This window comes from Vigna unguiculata, chromosome 4, assembly GCF_037176805.1.
Source record: "Vigna unguiculata cultivar grain cowpea cultivar isolate G323 ecotype 2 chromosome 4, ASM3717680v1, whole genome shotgun sequence".
Classification (NCBI taxonomy): domain Eukaryota; kingdom Viridiplantae; phylum Streptophyta; class Magnoliopsida; order Fabales; family Fabaceae; genus Vigna; species Vigna unguiculata.
In genome coordinates, this window is record NC_140795.1 from 35,137,750 (window position 1) to 35,155,317 (window position 17,568).

Genomic DNA, 17,568 nt, shown 5'->3' on the forward strand with positions numbered 1-17,568 from the left:
AATCGGCTAAAATCCTAGGAATTTATGCAGAATGTAGATTTAGTTTAAACAACAAACTTTAACATACAAGACTTTAACATACACCCTCAGATTACACAAGAACACATTAAAGCACAATAAAGAGTGTGTAACATCCCGTCAGGATATTACAGATTTTAAATAATAAATAAAGAAAATATAAAAAAAAACTCGACATTTAAATAAAACATCATTTCCCAAAAACGCGGGAAATTGCACAGTTGTTTTATACTGGTTCACTCAATCATAGAGCTACATCCAGTTTACTAGGACAACCTGAGGCTGGTTTCCACTATATTCAAAAGTTTTACAAATCACACACCAAGATTACACTTTTAAACAAAGAAAATCACAAGATTTTTTTACTCTCACAAAAATCTAAACCAACACCCTGTAAAAATCACACTTACAAACTTGAACTCACATCAGGCAAACAACAATAGGCACAAGAACAACCAAACTTGATGGTGACTCTCCCTAGCCAATAATACATGTGTTCTTCAAGTTAATCCTAAGCCAAAATGCCTCCAAGATCAACAAGATCTTCAATCTACACGTTGTAGTTGTGTATTGCAGAGAAAGAAAGACTTTTCCAGTGATGAATGACAAGTTTTCACGCTCTAAAACTCATAAACTTAGCTCTGCTCTCGAAAACACAACATATATAGTGTAGTTTAAGTGAAATTAGTCGGTTGAATTTTTTATACAGCCAGTTGAGTTCACTTGACTTAAGTGAAATCATTCGATTGAAAAATAATTCAATTGATTGAATACATTCATACCAGAAACTATATACTACAAGTCTTTAAACCTGTTAAAACCCATTTTAACAGATTAAAAGGGACACACCAAGACTAAAAAGACATCTGACCTATGTCATATAGCCTACCAACATCTAATAATTACACTAAACACATTATTTCAATATTTAATACATTAAAAACATAATCTTCAAGTGGATCTCCATTAATCTTCATCAAACACATGTGATCTTCATGCACTTGGCTTTATCAAATCTTTGCTTCAAGCTTGCTTATGCCAACAAAAATGAGTTGAGTTGCCTGACGGGCCTTCATAACCGCCAGGCAGTTTCTGGGCAGAAACCTAGAAACTACGAAAATCAGCATAGATGAAGAGAAAATTAGGCATCCAGGAAATAGCAATCCATGACATTTTTACATTCAAACACACAAGCACGTAAAACAACTCCCTCTTACCTGGATTCCTAGTTCCAGTTGCAATCCTGGTGATCTCATTTGCCCCAACAAGCCTTAACCTTTACTCCCATGCTAAGATTCTATTCCAGCACTCAGTCCCCGCTCTCTAGCACCAGAATTTCTACTAATCTCCCGTATTCTCTCTGTTGCCACAATTAATTGGCTATTCCTTTTCTCCCTTAGACTCCTTTCTCTCATTTCAGCCCAAATTAAATAAAAAAAATATTAATAAAACCAAAATAATGAAATTGAGAGTTAATGGCCATTTAATTGTGTTTTTACTGCACGCCACTACTCTACCCTTCTGGTTTCTCAGCGAATTTCCAAAGTTTCTGGATTTAACACCACTAGCAAAAATACTAAACACCTAGCAAAAGTACTAAAAGATAAAGAGAGTCTACTCACGCTAACCAAGGTTCAAACTCACATCCTTCCAACACAACCATCAAACTAATATATGTTTCATGCCAAATCATGCACATATATAATGTTAAATCATGTTTCCGCATTCACAATATATATAATATATATGTAAAATAAAACATAATTAACATAGCACACTAATTAACAAATTGCATATGTTAAAGTTACTACCACTATCTAATACTCATATAGAACGATAGAAGGATCAGGAAAATGAGGGAAATCATGCAAACATTTTTCATGAATGTATCACCTTTTTTTTCTTTAAGAAAAAAGGATATTTATAGCAATTCCTCTACCAATGTCCTTTCTCCTTACACAAGAAACACTTAACCTCACTTTGGCAACATCATCTTCTTTTACATGAGAACAATTCTCAAATTTGATACTATTCGAGAAAGATGTTTCTAACCAATTTAACATCAGTGAGTAGCGAACACAACAACAAAATAGACATATCAAAATGTCTAATAAAAATAAATATAACAATATGACATATGAAAAATACTCCCACCTAGTATAATAGCAATTTTAAAGAAATCAATATTTCATTAAGTAAAAATATAATATAAATATCTTAAAATATATATGAATAAACACTGTAAAATCATTTCTCATATTCATTTTAAGAGAAATGTATCAAATACAATATTATTCAAAATAATAAACAATAATAACAAGTAGTGTCATGTTTGTCAAGTAGCTCCTACAGATATAATTTATTTAATCTCTACATTTCCTACACTAAAAAAAAAATTAATTTTTATTAGCATGTTTTTTTTGAGGTTATACTAAACCGCTAAAAAAGAATGTTATTTCTGTTATTTTATTCTAACCGCAACAAATTTATATCATTTAAATATTTTTAACTTTTTTTTTAAATGTAATTTGAATATTTCACGATCGGTTCTTTGTCTTGTGTATCGTCTTCTTCGTCTCCTTGCCTGGTTTTACATCTTGAGCTCATAAGTAATGGCCTCTCGCATGTTTATTCAATTTGTTGTCTAAAATTTTCAGAAGCTTCTGAAATTTCTACAACCATACAAAGAGGTATGTGATACTGTTATTTTTTCTTTCAAATTTCATGTGAGATTTCTCATCTTCCTCTGAAGCAACGTGACCTATTTGTTATTGTCTTCGTAAAACAGTAGTAATTTTCTTTTTTTTATTTAGTGTCATTGTTGTAACTTTCAATTCTATTGATTTTTTTTTATTTTGAAACAAAAAATCTAATCACGAATAAGCATGGGTTTACGGTGAGAAATTTTGCTACTGAAACCCTAATCAAGGCTAAGTATGGATTTGTAGTGAGAAATGCACCGTGCGTCGCCATACGCTACACCTAGACCTTAAATTTTGTCAGATCACAAGTAAGTTGTCAAATCCAACTACAACCTATATTGGATCGATGTATTATTGTGTGTATAATGTGTATTTTGGGGCCATTTGTGTTGTTTCTACATATTTTCAAAGAACACGCAGTCTTATGATGCTAGTTAAGCTTACTGAAAAATAAATGTATAATGTAGAAGAGAATGCTACTGGATAGTGTGAACTTGGTCAAATAGAGTCTCAATGTTTGTTTTTTTTACTCCATTATGTATTATGATTTTCTCGTTTGATCTCATAATACAACTGTCATTGATTTAATTTAAGCATAAATATATAACGTGAAGCTCTTTATATTGCAGTTTAATGATCATGGTTTACCTTAGTGCCTATTAGTTGACGTATACAACTTACATTATAATTTAAGGGCAACAAGATATAAAACAAGGATAATGTGCACCCAGAGCATGTGGATTTGTCTCTCAAGTGCAAACTATGAGAGCAGATGTGAGTCTTGTCTTAATAGACCCTTTTCCAGATTGAATACTTGTATACATTGTATGTTTTAATGGTTCTTTTATTCTTGAACTCAAAATTTGATTTACAAAATTCATTTAGATGGTGGGAAGTACTTCGTTATTGAATTTTATGCACTTTATTCCGTCTAAACTTTGAGGTAGAATCTTAGTAAGATAAGACAAGGACTAAGGAATCCATTTATATTATACATGTATGAGTGATTTATGTATGATGATGGTGTTTAATTTATCTATTAATAGTGATATGGTTTTGATTAGAGTTGGACCATCAGGGCTAGTGACAGCCAGGGAGTTGAGAAAAGAGGGTTACAGGGTGGTTGTGTTGGAGAAGAATCATGATGTTGGAGGGCAGTGGCTTTATCAGGCAAATGTGGAAGAAGAGGACCATTTAGGGAGAAAGCCTTTTCTAAAGGTGCATAACAATATCTATGAATCTATTTATCTCTAACACCCTATATCTATTTATCTCTAATACCCTGTATTATATCTAATAACACCCTGTATCTATTTATCTCTAACACCATGTATCTAGTCATTCATTTATTTCATACCAAAGAAAATATTAGATTATGTTCATATAATGCTAAGCTTAATCATAATTTTTCTTTGTTTTTGTCTATCTAATGCTCAAGAATGGATACATGGAAAAGAAAACAAATGCATAGTCACATATACAGGACTCCAGAACCATTCAATAATGAGGTATGTGCCTTATGTAATCTCTTTATTTTCAGTAATTTGATCAGAGCATGAACTTTGCATACTGAAACATGCCCATGTGCATTAGCTTAAAAGTGATAAATATTCTTGAACTTTCATATTTTATAAGTCTTAAACTTAACAGAGACATTTTTTCATGTAACAGATTGTGGTGGTGGTTGGAAATTCTTTGAATGGGCAAGGCATATCAATAGAGCTTGTGGAAGTAGCAAAGAAAGTCAACATGAGTTTCAGATCTCACTACAAGGCATATCAATAGATTTATTTTTGTCATCTTGTATCCTTGAATTGTATACAATGCATGAATCATTGTGACTTTTCTTCCCAAGTCACTTCAAGGAAATAGACTAACCGATAAGATTCTGAAAGTCATTCGTTTAAAGCAAGCTCTTGCCATTTTGTAAGTATACTAATACTAAACATATGTTGTTTGATGTTATGTTTCTGAAAATTAAGAAAATATTGCAGGAAGTGTTGTAAACATGTTTATGCAATTAGGAAATTATAGGTAAACCATTTTCTGAAGTTTATCATTTTCCACAATATATATTACTTTTGTTATGCTTTTGAATGAAAGAGAATACACTTTAATCTTTTATGTACTTTTCTTTGTATGCTAGAGATGATGGAAGTGTTTCTAATAAATATCTGTTATGTAGACCATAGAATAGTGTTTATGTATGAATGGTTGGATTACATACTTTTGATTCACTATTTTAATGGTTTGCAACCATAGGTGGTTGAATTATGAAGATCCTTTAGTCAACCAAGGTGCATAAGGTGCATGGACTAAGGAAGAGGACAAGTCCCTTTTACTTATTGTCCAAAATATGTGATAAGGAACTGAATATTGCTTCATCATTAAGCACAAATCAAGCAGGACTCCATTTCAATGATTGTCACTATTCCAAAAAGGCTTAAATCATTCCATGCTAAATAGTGAATGGAATGAGGAAGAAGATGTTCAATGTTCTGCGGTGACATATTTTGGTGATAACAATTGGTCGTGTGTGGCTTTTGTTTTAGAACGACAGAGGGGAACCTAGTGCTCAAATAAGTTGGTTAACTATTTAAATTGTGTTTGTAGTTGGAGTTTGAATAAGGGAGCTAATTATGTTGATTATATACATTTATACAGTGTACTCATGTATACATTTGTGTCACAAACAAATTCTTACTGATTTAGTTTTATCTTGAAACACAATGTTAGAGCCATGTTAAATTTGTCACTGTCATAATTGGATTATTTATGCATTATTTATATAATCCTAAAATTATTATATATTAGGGGTACAAATTTTTGAGATAACTAATTAAAGCTTGATTTTGTCTAATAATGCTATAGAAAAGAAAAAAAAGTGAATTATAAAGTTAGTCTAATAATTAATAAATATTTTTTGGAATTTTAAATTTTTTTAAAAATATTCAAATAATTTTTGACAATTTTTAATCGTAAAAAATAATGTATTTTGTGGCGGTTTTTAACCGTTAAAAAATAAAATATTTTGTGGCGGTTTTTAACCGATAAAATATGATGAAATATCATAAAATAAAAGTAAATTTTGTAGCGGTTTTTAACCGCTGTTTTTTTTTACAACAATACCATCTATTAAAATTTTCTTGTCAAAAACTGTTTTTGACATGCGTAATTTTGACGATTTTTAAAACTGTCAGAAATTTCATTTGTGGCAGTTTTTAACCGTTAAAACTTGTAATTTTAACCGTCACAAATATCTATTTTTTTGTAGTGCTAGATTGTCTAGGTAATTAGTGTTAATCCTTTTAATTACAAGTTCCCTATTAATCAGGTCCTCTCTTAAAATTAATAATTAAGATGTTTTAAATAAAATATATCTGATGCAAAATATTTTGAAACTATACAAAAATAAATTAGTATTTCTAAAACACTTAATTTCATCATATAAATTTATTAATATCTATATCATATAGATTAAATACTTGTATAATCGTATAATTAGTTACAATGAAATATATATAAATCTAATTTATGTATCATTCTCCTAATTAAATTAATCACCATTACTAATAATATTATAAAAAAAAAAAGCTGTTGCTAACGTGCAATTCATCGTAACATTAGGAATCAAATGAAAAAGTTTCCGAAACTTAAACTTTCATAAATTTCCAGTTCAATGAATATTATATTATTATTTGATGGTTATGTTTGACAAATACCACTCTCGTGTTCTACACCTACATCCATCGTTTAAGATATAATTAATAATAAATCATTACAAATTAAAATAATTAACTATATTAAATATAATAATATAATTCATATAACAGATTTTACAAAAAATAAAAATACTTTTTAAAATTACTATGCAATATTTTTCAATTCAATAAAGTCTCACATTCATATATATTTTTTTTAAAATTTATTATATGTTTAACACATAGATTTTCTGATAATTTAAATTTTTTTAGTTTAATTATATTTAAATTTTTAGCAACATTAAAATATAATTATTTAATTATTTAATTACTTTTTAACCTTTTTATTTGTGTGTATTAAATAAATTATTAAATAAACTTGTAGAATGTTTTTGGATATCTCATAATGTTGTTCTAATGGATTTATTGGGAACTAAATTGCAATTCAAGAGAGAGCTTCATTTTGAAAAAAACTTGGCATTTCTAAAAATAAGTCTCACTTAATTAATGTGTCTTTTAAGGTTGGTTTTAATTTATCTTATAGAAAACCACTCTGGCTATATCTTCCTTTTGTTTCTATCAAATAAAAACTAAATCCAATTTTTATTTCCATTCCAGTAACAAAATAAATTTTATTAAATCATATTTAAATTTTGATTTATCAATTTTTTAATTAAGTGTTACTTAATTAAACTTTTATTAATTATATATTTGGTGCTAACAAAAAATACAATAATATTCCACTTAAAAAAAATATTAATTAATTAAAATTAAACCTTTTAATTTAATCAATAATATTTTTTTCCTCTAGAGAAAACCAGAACATTCATTAGTCTGTGATCCATTATGTTGATTATAAAATCTGGCAATAAATGAACTCACTAATTTATTAATTAAGGTTGACATCTAACAACACGCCTTAACGGCTTAATAGTATGAAGTATTTTTACTTTAGAACCACCAGAAGATTAATATAATATTTTCTTACATATTTACATCTCTATGTTAATTCTAGGATATGGTATAACTATCAAAGTTTAATAAATTAACACATGATGAATGACTTAAGAAACTCATTCATAATACCTTGGACAAGGTCTTTATTTATATTGACTCAAACTCATTACCAAGAGTTGATGGATTTTTCTTGATTAATCATTAATCCCACAAGAATTTAGTCATACCCAATAATCATTTAACTAACATCAACATTAGATGTCTGATATCAAAATATAATAAATAACTTGTTAATTTCCATAAAAATCTCAAGTTTGAGGAAATTATATATTTCTTCAAAATAATTTCCTATTGAGAGTTCAAAGGTAATCTCAACCATAAAGAAATTCTCCTGTTCCTGCAAAAGAACAAATAAGATGAGTTAGGCACAAGCGTCACCTTACCATGTAGTCCGCTATCTCCTCAGTTGGCCTCTTCCCGGTTGATACATGTCAGCTTGAACCTAGGAGGGTTACCTGCAGAAGAGTCTCCGAAGCTCAAGTAAGTTAAAGCTCTCAAAAGGTCAAATCAGTGATTAATGAATGCGTACCTTTAATTATTAGGGTCCACGCGTATTTATAGAGCATTAATGATGTCTGATTACCTCATGGGTCGGGCCTTGACTTGGGCTCTTACTTGGGCCATGAGTGGGCCTGGGCCCTAACCCAGGCCCTTAAGACCTATTGAACGCGGGGGCTTCTATTTTCACTAAGTTTATTGGAGTTGTCAGCCTGGACTTTAATCTTATCGGGTCTGCTGGAGTAGCCGGCCTGGACTGGCTACCTACCTTGATGGCTTATATTGGTTACATGAGGTGTAGGTTATTCTTCTAGATGTATAGGTTAAAACCGGTACAAGTTAGGTTGAATACTTGGCTGCCTTGATATATGCATTGTTTACTTATTTGGTCGAGTTTGGCTAGGTGTGGTACACCAGTCCCCCAGCCTTGTCCGATATGAGTTGTCAGTCAAGGGTGATATGTGTTGGTATGCTAGCGGAACCGGCTAGGTGTGATACACCAGTCCCCCAGCCTTTAAGTGTGATGAACATTGTTAAGGCTAAAAAGTGGTAACCGTTTGAAGGTAGGTGAAGGGGTGTCAGGGGTCAAATCAAGAAGTTTTGGCGCCGTCGTTTTTAAAAGTTATATCTTTCGCAATGATGGTGTCGATTGGTCTGGGGTATTGCTTTGGCGGGAAGGGGTTTTCGTCGTTTGGGATCCTAGACTATAAATATAGGTTTCAAAACGGGTGAGGGGTTACTTGGTTCATTTGCGAGAGTTTTGAATTCAGAGTTCTTGTGCGCATCATACTATCCGACTAGTTCCCAAATTCAGCCGACATCTCCCCGTAAACACGAAAACAGGTATGTCTAGTAGCGATAGTATATCGTTATCTACGTCTAGTAGTAGTGAGAGTACGGAGTCAAAGAGAAGTAGGGATAGACAATTTGACAAAGAGGGTACAAGTTCTGGGGGCATGACAAGTGGGATTCCAATGGAGACGGTGAGGGAGGTTCGAGAAGATCCCCCTGAAGAGTTGGCAGAAAGCAACTGGCCGGCAAAAGGCGGCTATGGGTGGGCGACTGCCGACGTCCGCAATCAATCATCTTTGTTCCGGTGGTCTCGTCTACTGAACTCCTGGTTAAACTGCACACCTATCATCTCTAAGGGTGTCAGTGGGGACATCGTTTTCCTGGAGAGAGTTAGTGCTATCGACCGGGTATGTCATGGACAGGAGGGTGCTACCGAGAAGTTTTTCTACATGTATATGTGCCATTTTTCTCAACTTCATGTGCGGTTACTGTTAGACGGTTTCACTATGGGCGTATTGCGGGCATTGAATGTGGCACCTACACAGCTGCATCCGAATAGTTGGGCCTACTTGCAGGCTTTCCGCATCTTGTGCCAATCCTTATATTTGGAGCCCACTCCTTACGCTTTTTTGTATTTTTACGACACCAGACCCCGCCGGCCGGCTACTTGGCTATCTTTGATAAGTCGCCCCAGTATCAGCAGACTGGATGCATTTTCCCAGTCATTTAAGCATTTCAAGGACGGGTACTTCAAGGTTGTCGTTAAAGAAGGAGGCAAAGCTCATTTTTTGAACGCAGATGGGAGTACCAAATTCCCTTTTAGTTGGACAGGCAATCCTTCTCGGTATAAGAACATGGGGATGGATGAGTTATCGGCTGGTGATAAGGAGGTGGTGGAGATCTTGTTGAAGTTTGTTGATAAGTTGCCCACTAAGGGCCTAGTTAGAGTTTATAATTCGGTGCATCGGATAATAGATATCGAAGGTATCTGTTTATTACTTAAACTGTGTTAATAATTCTAAGTTGTTTTGATCCGAGTTGTAATGTATTATTGTAGGGCATATGGCGCAATCTGGAAAGAAAAACTTGGCGCTTTTCCAATCGCTGAGGAAGGGGATGGCGGCTAAGGCCAAGGCAACTGGGAAGACTGATGTTCCCAACTTGTAGGAGTCTGTGGTGGAGGTGCATGTGCATGGCGGGACGAAGAGGAAGGCTGAGTTGCCGCCTCGACACGGGAAGGGAAAAGACGTGAAGAAAGTAAGGGCAACCTTGCACGGAACGGGGTTGGCTAGCGGAGCAGGGTCGGCCAGTGGGGAGAAAGGGCCAGAATCTAGTTTGATCGAATTGCCAGAAATATCTATGAGGAAGGATATTTCAATTACCCTCCTAGATACCATTGTAAATTCTATTGACGGCATAGATGTGGACCATATTGTGAGGACAATGGTCGAGTTTGGAAGCAAGGCTTTAGTATTGAGCCGGCGTGTGGGGTCTCTATACAAGAGGGAAGTGAAGGAGGGTGGCCGGGAAAAGGTGGAGGAGTTGCAGAGGATGGTGGACAAGCTAGAGGAGGAAAAGGCTACGCTGGAGAAGGAGAAAGAGGTTGGCGACATGGAGGGTCCGCTGTTTGGATTCTGAGGAAAAATTGAATAAGAGAATAAGGGAATTGGAGGAAGATTATGACGATTTGAAGGATAAGTATGACGGAGCTGTTGGTGAGCTCGATGATCTGAAGAATAGCATCATACAGGAACACATTAACGGTTTTGAGAAAGGATTACGCCAAGCGGCATTTTTTCATAGGGAGGTGGATGTTACGGACGCGAAGTTTGATGTCAACAAGGATGTTATTGACGGGAGGCTTGTGAATGAAGATGAAGGCAGTGCTGGTGAGGAAGCGGAAGTAAGGGTGGAGGAGAAAGCGGCTGAAGAGGTTATTGAGGCGGTTGATGCTGGAGAGGTGGCAGCTGACGTGGCAGAATAGGACCTTAACTTTTATTGATTTGAAAATATTTGAGCCTATGTTTGTAATAACCGGTACATTATGTTACGTTGGTATACTTTGCGTTTATGTTTAATGCGATTAATGTTTTGTATGTTATTCTGTATGTCGAGTTTTGATAATATGTGATGTATGTGTGTCGCGATGGGTTGTATGTTAAGGGTGTTCGACCCAGGCCGCTTACTTGGGGTAAAGGTGGGGAACTTAAAAGAATTAAGTACAAGATAAAGGTGTTCGACCCAGGCCACTTACTTGGGGTAAGGGTGGGGAACTTAAACGAATTAAGCACAAGATAAGGGTGTTCGACCCAGGCCGTTTACTTGGGGTAAGGGTGGGGAGCTTAAACGAATTAAGCACAAGATAAGGGTGTTCGACCCAGGCCGCTTACTTGGGGTAAGGGTGGGGAGCTTAAACGAATTAAGCACAAGATAAGGGTGTTCGACCCAGGCCGCTTACTTGGGGTAAGGGTGAGGAACTTAAACGAATTAAGCACAAGATAAGAGTGTTCGACCCAGGCCGCTTACTTGGGGTAAGGGTGGGGAACTTAAAGGAATGTGAGAGAAAACACGTGGAAAAGTCGTACAGTTGAGAACCCTTTTTTTATTTATTGAATATGGGTGCCTCGTTAAAACCTCCCTGGCCAAAACCCTCCTTAGGGAAAAAAGACCAGGTGAGGAAAAAAAGTACACCCAGGGTTACAAGTATTTGGCTAAGTACAATATACATTTAACTGAAATAGAATTTGAGGTGGGACACATTCCAGGTGTTGGGTATTTCTTCCCCAAATAAGTGTTCAAGGCGATAAGCTCCTCCTCCCGCGTCTTCACGTATGCGGTATGGGCCATCCCAGTTAGCGGAGAATTTGTCATCCTTCTTTCTTGCACTGCTGGCCATTCTCCAGACTAAGTCCCCGATTGCGAATGATCGTGGACATAGGTTTGCGTTATATTTTCTGGCAGCTCTTCGTTTGGCAGCTAGATTGCGTATTTGGGCATTTTCTCTAAGTTCGGGTAAGAGGTCGAGATGGGTGGCCATGTTTTGGTGGTTGTGGGTTGGGTCGTATAGTTCTCGGCGTAGGGATGGTTCGCCAATTTCTACTGGTATCATGGCGTCTGCGCCGTAGACTAGGCTGAATGGGGATTTGTTTGTTGATGATTGAGGGGTGCATCTGTAAGCCCATAGTACTTCTACTAATTCTTCGGGCCATCGGCCTTTGGCAGTATCCAATCTCTTGCACAGTTCCACGAGGATAACTTTATTTGCCGCCTCTACTTGTCCATTGGTTTGTGGATGTTCTACAGAACTTGTGATGTGCTTGATGCCTAGTCCAGTGTAGAACTTGGCTAACTCTTTATCAATAAATTGTCGGCCATTGTCTGTGATGATGGTATGTGGCACACCATATCTGTATATAATGTCCTTCCACACAAATTGTTGAACTTACTAGGCCGTGATGGTAGTTAGCGGCTTGGCTTCTATCCATTTAGTGAAGTAATCGACAACTACAATTAGGAATTTTACCTGCCCCTTGCCGGGTGAAAAGGGACCGAGAATGTCCATTCCCCACTTAGCGAATGGCCATGGGGATAGTATGTGGTGTAACTGTTCTTGTTTCTGGTGAATAAGGTTGCCATGTTTCTGACATGGTTTGCACTTTCTGACATAATCCTGGCAATTTGCTTCTATGGTCGGCCAGAAATATCCGGCTCTAAGAACTCTAGTAGCCATGGTGCGTGCGCCGGAATGATAACCACAAATACCTTCGTGTAGCTCTTTGATAATATATTGCGCTTATTCTGCCGTGACACACTTAAGGAGGGGTTGATCATATCCGCGTTTGTAGAGGTCATCGCCTATCATGGTGTACCTGGCGGCCTTAGCCAGCCAAGTTTTGTCCGCATCTAGGGGGGTTGCCGGTTTTGAGGTACTGGATGTAGGGGGTGGTCCAGTTTTGGCTTTGGGAGGGGGTGACGTTGTCAGCTGGGGCGTGGGTTAAATTTTGACAAGTGTGTGTGATGGAAGGCGTGGATAGTGTTTGCTGTAGTAAGGATCGGTGACGGTTTTTTAACTTGGTGCTGGCTAATTTGGAGAGGATATCGACCCTGATGTTGTCGGTCCTTGGAATGTGTTCGATGCGGACTTGTTCGAAGGCGGATTGAATGACTGCACGGACCAGATGGTAGTACTGTAGAAGGATGGGATCTTTGATCTGGAACTCGTCATTTAGATGGCCTACAATGAGCTTGGAGTCGGTTTTGCACATTAATTTCTTGACGCCTACCTCACGGGCTAGGGAAAGACCGGCAAGGATGGCTTCGTATTCGGCTTGGTTATTTGACATTTTGAAGGCAAAGTGAAGGGATTTTTCAATGAGGATGTCGTTGGGGCATTCTAAGACGATGCCAGTGCCGACACCTCTTGGGTTTGAGGAACCATCTACATGAAGCGTCCACTAGTCCTCTATGGGTGTTTGTTGTAGGTCGTTGACGAAGTCTAAGAGACACTAGGCTTTGATGGGGCCATGAGGTTCATAACGGATGTTGAATTCTGACAGTTCGACGACCCATGATGACATGCGTCCGGCTAGATCTGGTTTTTGTAATATTTTTTGGATTGAGTAGTCAGTTTTAACTGTTATGGTGTGGTTTTGGAAATATGGGCGTAGGCGGCGTGCTGCGTGGACCAAAGATAGGGCCAGCTTTTCTACCATCTGATATCTGGTTTCAGGATCTTGCAGTGTTCTACTCACAAAATATACAGGATGTTGTGTGCCTTCTACTTCTTGGACAAGTGTGACGCTGACAGTATAGTCGGTGGTTGTGATGTATACAAGTAGGGGTTGATGAGTGTCCGGCTTGTGGAGGATAGGTGGGGAGGTTAGGGTTGTTTTCAGTTTTTGGAAAATTTGTTCACAATCATCAGTCCACGTGAATCGGGTGGATTTCTTTAGGAGTTGTATTATGGGTTGGGTTTGTTCAGCTAGTTTGGGTAGGAAGCGGGAGATGGCTGTGAGACGACTAATGAGACATTGGACCTCCTTAATAGTAGTGGGGCTGCGCATTTCGATGATGGCCTTGCATTTTTCAGGGTTGGCCTCTATGCCGCGCTGGGTTAACATAAAACCAAGGAATTTACCCCGGTCAAAGCCGAATACACACTTGTCAGGGTTGAGGCGAAGGTTGTATTGGCGTAGTGCAGAGAAGACTGCTGACAGGTCCTCGACATGTTGGCGATGACTTGGAGACTTGACAACCATATCGTCGTCGTATACTTCGACACAGTGCCCCATTAGGTGGCTGAAAACCTTGTCCATCAGCCGTTAGTAAGTTGCTACGGCGTTTTTGAGGCCAAAGGGCATGACTCTATAGAAGTAATTGGCATCGTCCGTGATGAAGGTGGTTTTGTGCATGTCTGATGAGGCCATGGGGATTTGGTTATATCTGGAATATGCATCCAAAAAGCTAAGCACCTTGTTCCTTGCCGCGCCGTCCACGAGTCGATGGATGTTGGGTAAGGGGTAAGCATCACGAGGGCAAGCCTTGTTTAGGTCCGTGTAATCTACACACATCCGCCATTTGTCATTGGCTTTCTTCACCAAGACAACGTTAGAAAGCCAAGTGGTGTACTGAGCTTCTTCTATAAATCCTGCGCATAGTAACTTGTTGGCTTCAACCTTGGCTGCTTGTCGACGTTCTTCGCCAAGCTTGCGTTTTTTCTGGGATACATAGCGGACTTCTTTATAAATGGATAGTTTGTGGGATGCCACTTGGGGGTCCACTCCAGGGAGGTCGGCGGTTGACCAGGCGAAAAGATCGGTGTTGTTGATGAGGATGAGTGTGATGGTGGCACGCTCGTCAGAGTTTAAACCGGTGCCTAGGTTAATAGAGTGACCATTAGGAAGCTCTAGAGGGGAGGTGTCCTCAACTGGTTCAAGGCGAACATCCCGACCTATTCTGGGGTCAAGATCTTCGCCGGATAGGGCTATGCTGGAGCCAGGGGGTCGTTTGATGTGGTTGGTTTGTTGGATTGGGAGTTGTGGTCGCAAGCTGGCCATGTAGCATTCGCGTGCCAAGCGCTGGTCGCAGTGGATGGTAAGAATGTCGCCGGACGGGGCAGGGAACTTCATGGCCAAGTGAGGGGTGGAAACGACGATGCCAAGGGTATTGAGGGAAGGACGGCTCAGGAGGATGTTGTAGGATGTTGGCGCGTCGACAATAAGGAAGCAGATTGGGATGGTTTTAGTTTAGGTCCCCTCCCGAAAGACGGTGTGGAGGTCAATGTAGCCCCGAGTGGATACCTGTTCACCAGAAAAGCCACATATTGGCTCGTCATATGGGACCATGACGGTGTTAGGAAGTTGGAGTTTTTGGTAGGTGGCCCAGTAGAGGATATCAACGGAGCTGCCTTGATCAACGAGGACTTTCTTAACAGTGTAATTTTCGATTTCAACAGTGATAACCATGGGGTCATCTTGTTGATGGTCGAGGCCGTGAAAGTCATCATCTATGAAGATGATAGGAGGCATACGACGTCTGTGGTGGGAATGGGTGATGTGGTTGATGGATTGGATATGGCGGAGGTGTCTTTTTCTGACAGAAGAAGTGGATCCTCCGCTAGCGAAGCCATCAGAGATAGTGTTAATGGTGCCACGTAGGGGAGGGTCAGCAGGGGTGATGTCGGTGCGAGCCGGCTCCAGTTCTTGACTGGTGGGTTGGGCGGGGCGTCTGTCGTGACGAGAGTCATGTGGAGGACGTCTGTGATCGGATCGAGGGGGTGGCGGGATCGAGAGGAGGAGGAATGGTCGTCTCTATGGATGAAGTGGCGAAAGTGGCCAACACGGACCAGTTCTTCTATTTTATCCTGGAGTGCTTTGCATTCTTCTATAGTGTGACCATGGTTGCGGTGGTAGCAGCAATATTTGGTCATATCGACGTTGGGAGGTGTGGTTGTCTTGCGTGGTGAAGGGATTAGATCAGCTTGTAGGGCCTCGTCGAGGATGCGGGAGCGGGCTACGGTAAGAGGGGCGTATCTGGTGAAGCGAGGTTGGCGGGGCTCGCGTGGGCGGGTATCAGGATGTGGGTTAGGTTGTGGGGTGGGGTTGGCGGTGGTGGCTGCATATTCGTTGCAGAATTTGGTGTGGAGGGTTTGCATTTCCTCCATGCAAACATAGTCAGTTGCACGTAACTTGAGCTCGTGCATGGAGGCAGGTGGGTGGAGATAGACGTTGTTGGCGAAGGGGTCGGGTTGTAAAGTAAGGGCCATGCACTGGAGGATCATCTCCTGATTGAGCTGTGGTGTACGAAGAGCTGCCTTACTGAAGCGATCTATGAACGCTCTGAGTGGTTCGCTTTGTTCTTGTCTGATGCCCAGGAGGGAGATGGTGGTAGTTTGGTGCGGCGGGCTGCCAGCGAAATGGGTGGAGAACATGTGGGAGAGGACGTCGAAACTGTCGATGGAGTAAGGCGAAAGGGTTGTGAACCATTCTAGGGTAGGGCCCTTGAGGGTGGTGGGGAAGGCTTTGCAAAAGACTGCATCTTGGGACGTGTACAGGGCGACATGGGTGATGTAGACTTTAAGGTGCTCGTCAGGGTCGGTTTCGCCAATATAGCGGTCCAGGGTGAAAGGTTCCCACTGGGTCGGAAGAGGGGTGTTGGCGATAAAGTCAGTGAAGGGGTGACGGCGTCTGGACTGGTGGGGAGGGAGTAGGTGAGGTGGGATGGGATGGTTGATCATAGCGGGGAAGGTGGAGGTGAGGTTGTGAGGGGGGATGTGGGTTGTCGGAAGGTATTGTGGGTTGTATGGTGGAACATGTGTGGTGTGTAGGGTGGTGGGTATGTTGTAGGGGATCTGGGTGGTAGGGAGGGTAGCGGCAGGGGTTGGGGGTGCGGTGAGCCCTGGTTGAGTAGATGGGAAGTGAGGGGGATGGGTAAAAGGGATGGATGTTTGTTGAATGGTGGTGAAGCTGTGAGGAGTGGGGTTGTACTCATTTTCTTCCTCTGTGGGCTGGAAGGTCGGAGACCTCGCAGCTTCAGAGGTTTCCTTGGCTTTTCCCTTCTGATTGGGATCAGCTTCGATCTTTCGCCTCAGGCGAGAGTTCTCTTGTCGTAGCGCCTCCATCTCGTCAGCGCTGCGTTTCTTCAAATCTACGAGTTCTTGTTGCATCTTTGCTTGGCCGTCGAGGATGGTGGCCATATCAGGGGTGATGTCAGGAGGTCCAAAGGGACCAGCATCCGCTTGCTTGTTCACTCCAACTTTGCTACGGGTGGAAACCATCTTCAGAGAAAAACGGGTACTAAAGGTGTTCGTCTTGTGCCCCACGGTGGGCGCCAATTGTTCCTCAGAATCCAAACAGCGGACCCTCCAAACAGCGGGTACTAAAGCCTTGCTTCCAAACTCGACCATTGTCCTCACAATATGGTCCACATCCATGCCGTCAATAGAATTTACAATGGTATCTAGGAGGGTAATTGAAATATCCTTCCTCATAGATATTTCCGGCAATTCGATCAAACCAGAATTCGGCCCTTTCTCCCCACTGGCCGACCCTGCTCCGCTAGCTGACCCCGTTTCGAGCAAGGCCGCCCTTACTTTCTTCACGTCTTTTCCCTTCCCGTGTCGAGGCGGCAACTCAGCCTTCCTCTTCGTCCCGCCGTGCACATGCACCTCCACCACAGACTCCTGCAAGTTGGGAACATCAGTCTTCCCAGTTGCCTTGGCCTTAGCGGCCATCTCCTTCCTCAGCGATTGGAAAAGCGCCAAGTTTTTCTTTCCAGATTGCGCCATATGCCCTACAATAATACATTACAACTCGGATCAAAACAACTTAGAATTATTAACA

At 39.8% G+C, this 17,568-nt stretch overlaps 1 long non-coding RNA gene across 12 annotated transcripts; it reads left to right on the forward strand.

Moving 5' to 3' along the window:
• Nucleotides 1-2,545: 2,545 nt before the first annotated feature.
• On the forward strand, nt 2,546-5,450 carry LOC114182495 (uncharacterized). Of its 12 annotated transcripts, none has more exons than XR_014994468.1 (7): nt 2,552-2,708; nt 2,903-3,028; nt 3,350-3,494; nt 3,785-3,938; nt 4,159-4,228; nt 4,392-4,646; nt 4,983-5,450. It is a non-coding gene; the product is annotated as an uncharacterized LOC114182495 (long non-coding RNA). The 12 variants fall into 12 exon arrangements; XR_014994467.1 differs by having other exon boundaries at nt 2,967-3,028; XR_014994471.1 differs by having other exon boundaries at nt 2,967-3,028; nt 3,799-3,938.
• Nucleotides 5,451-17,568: the final 12,118 nt, after the last annotated feature.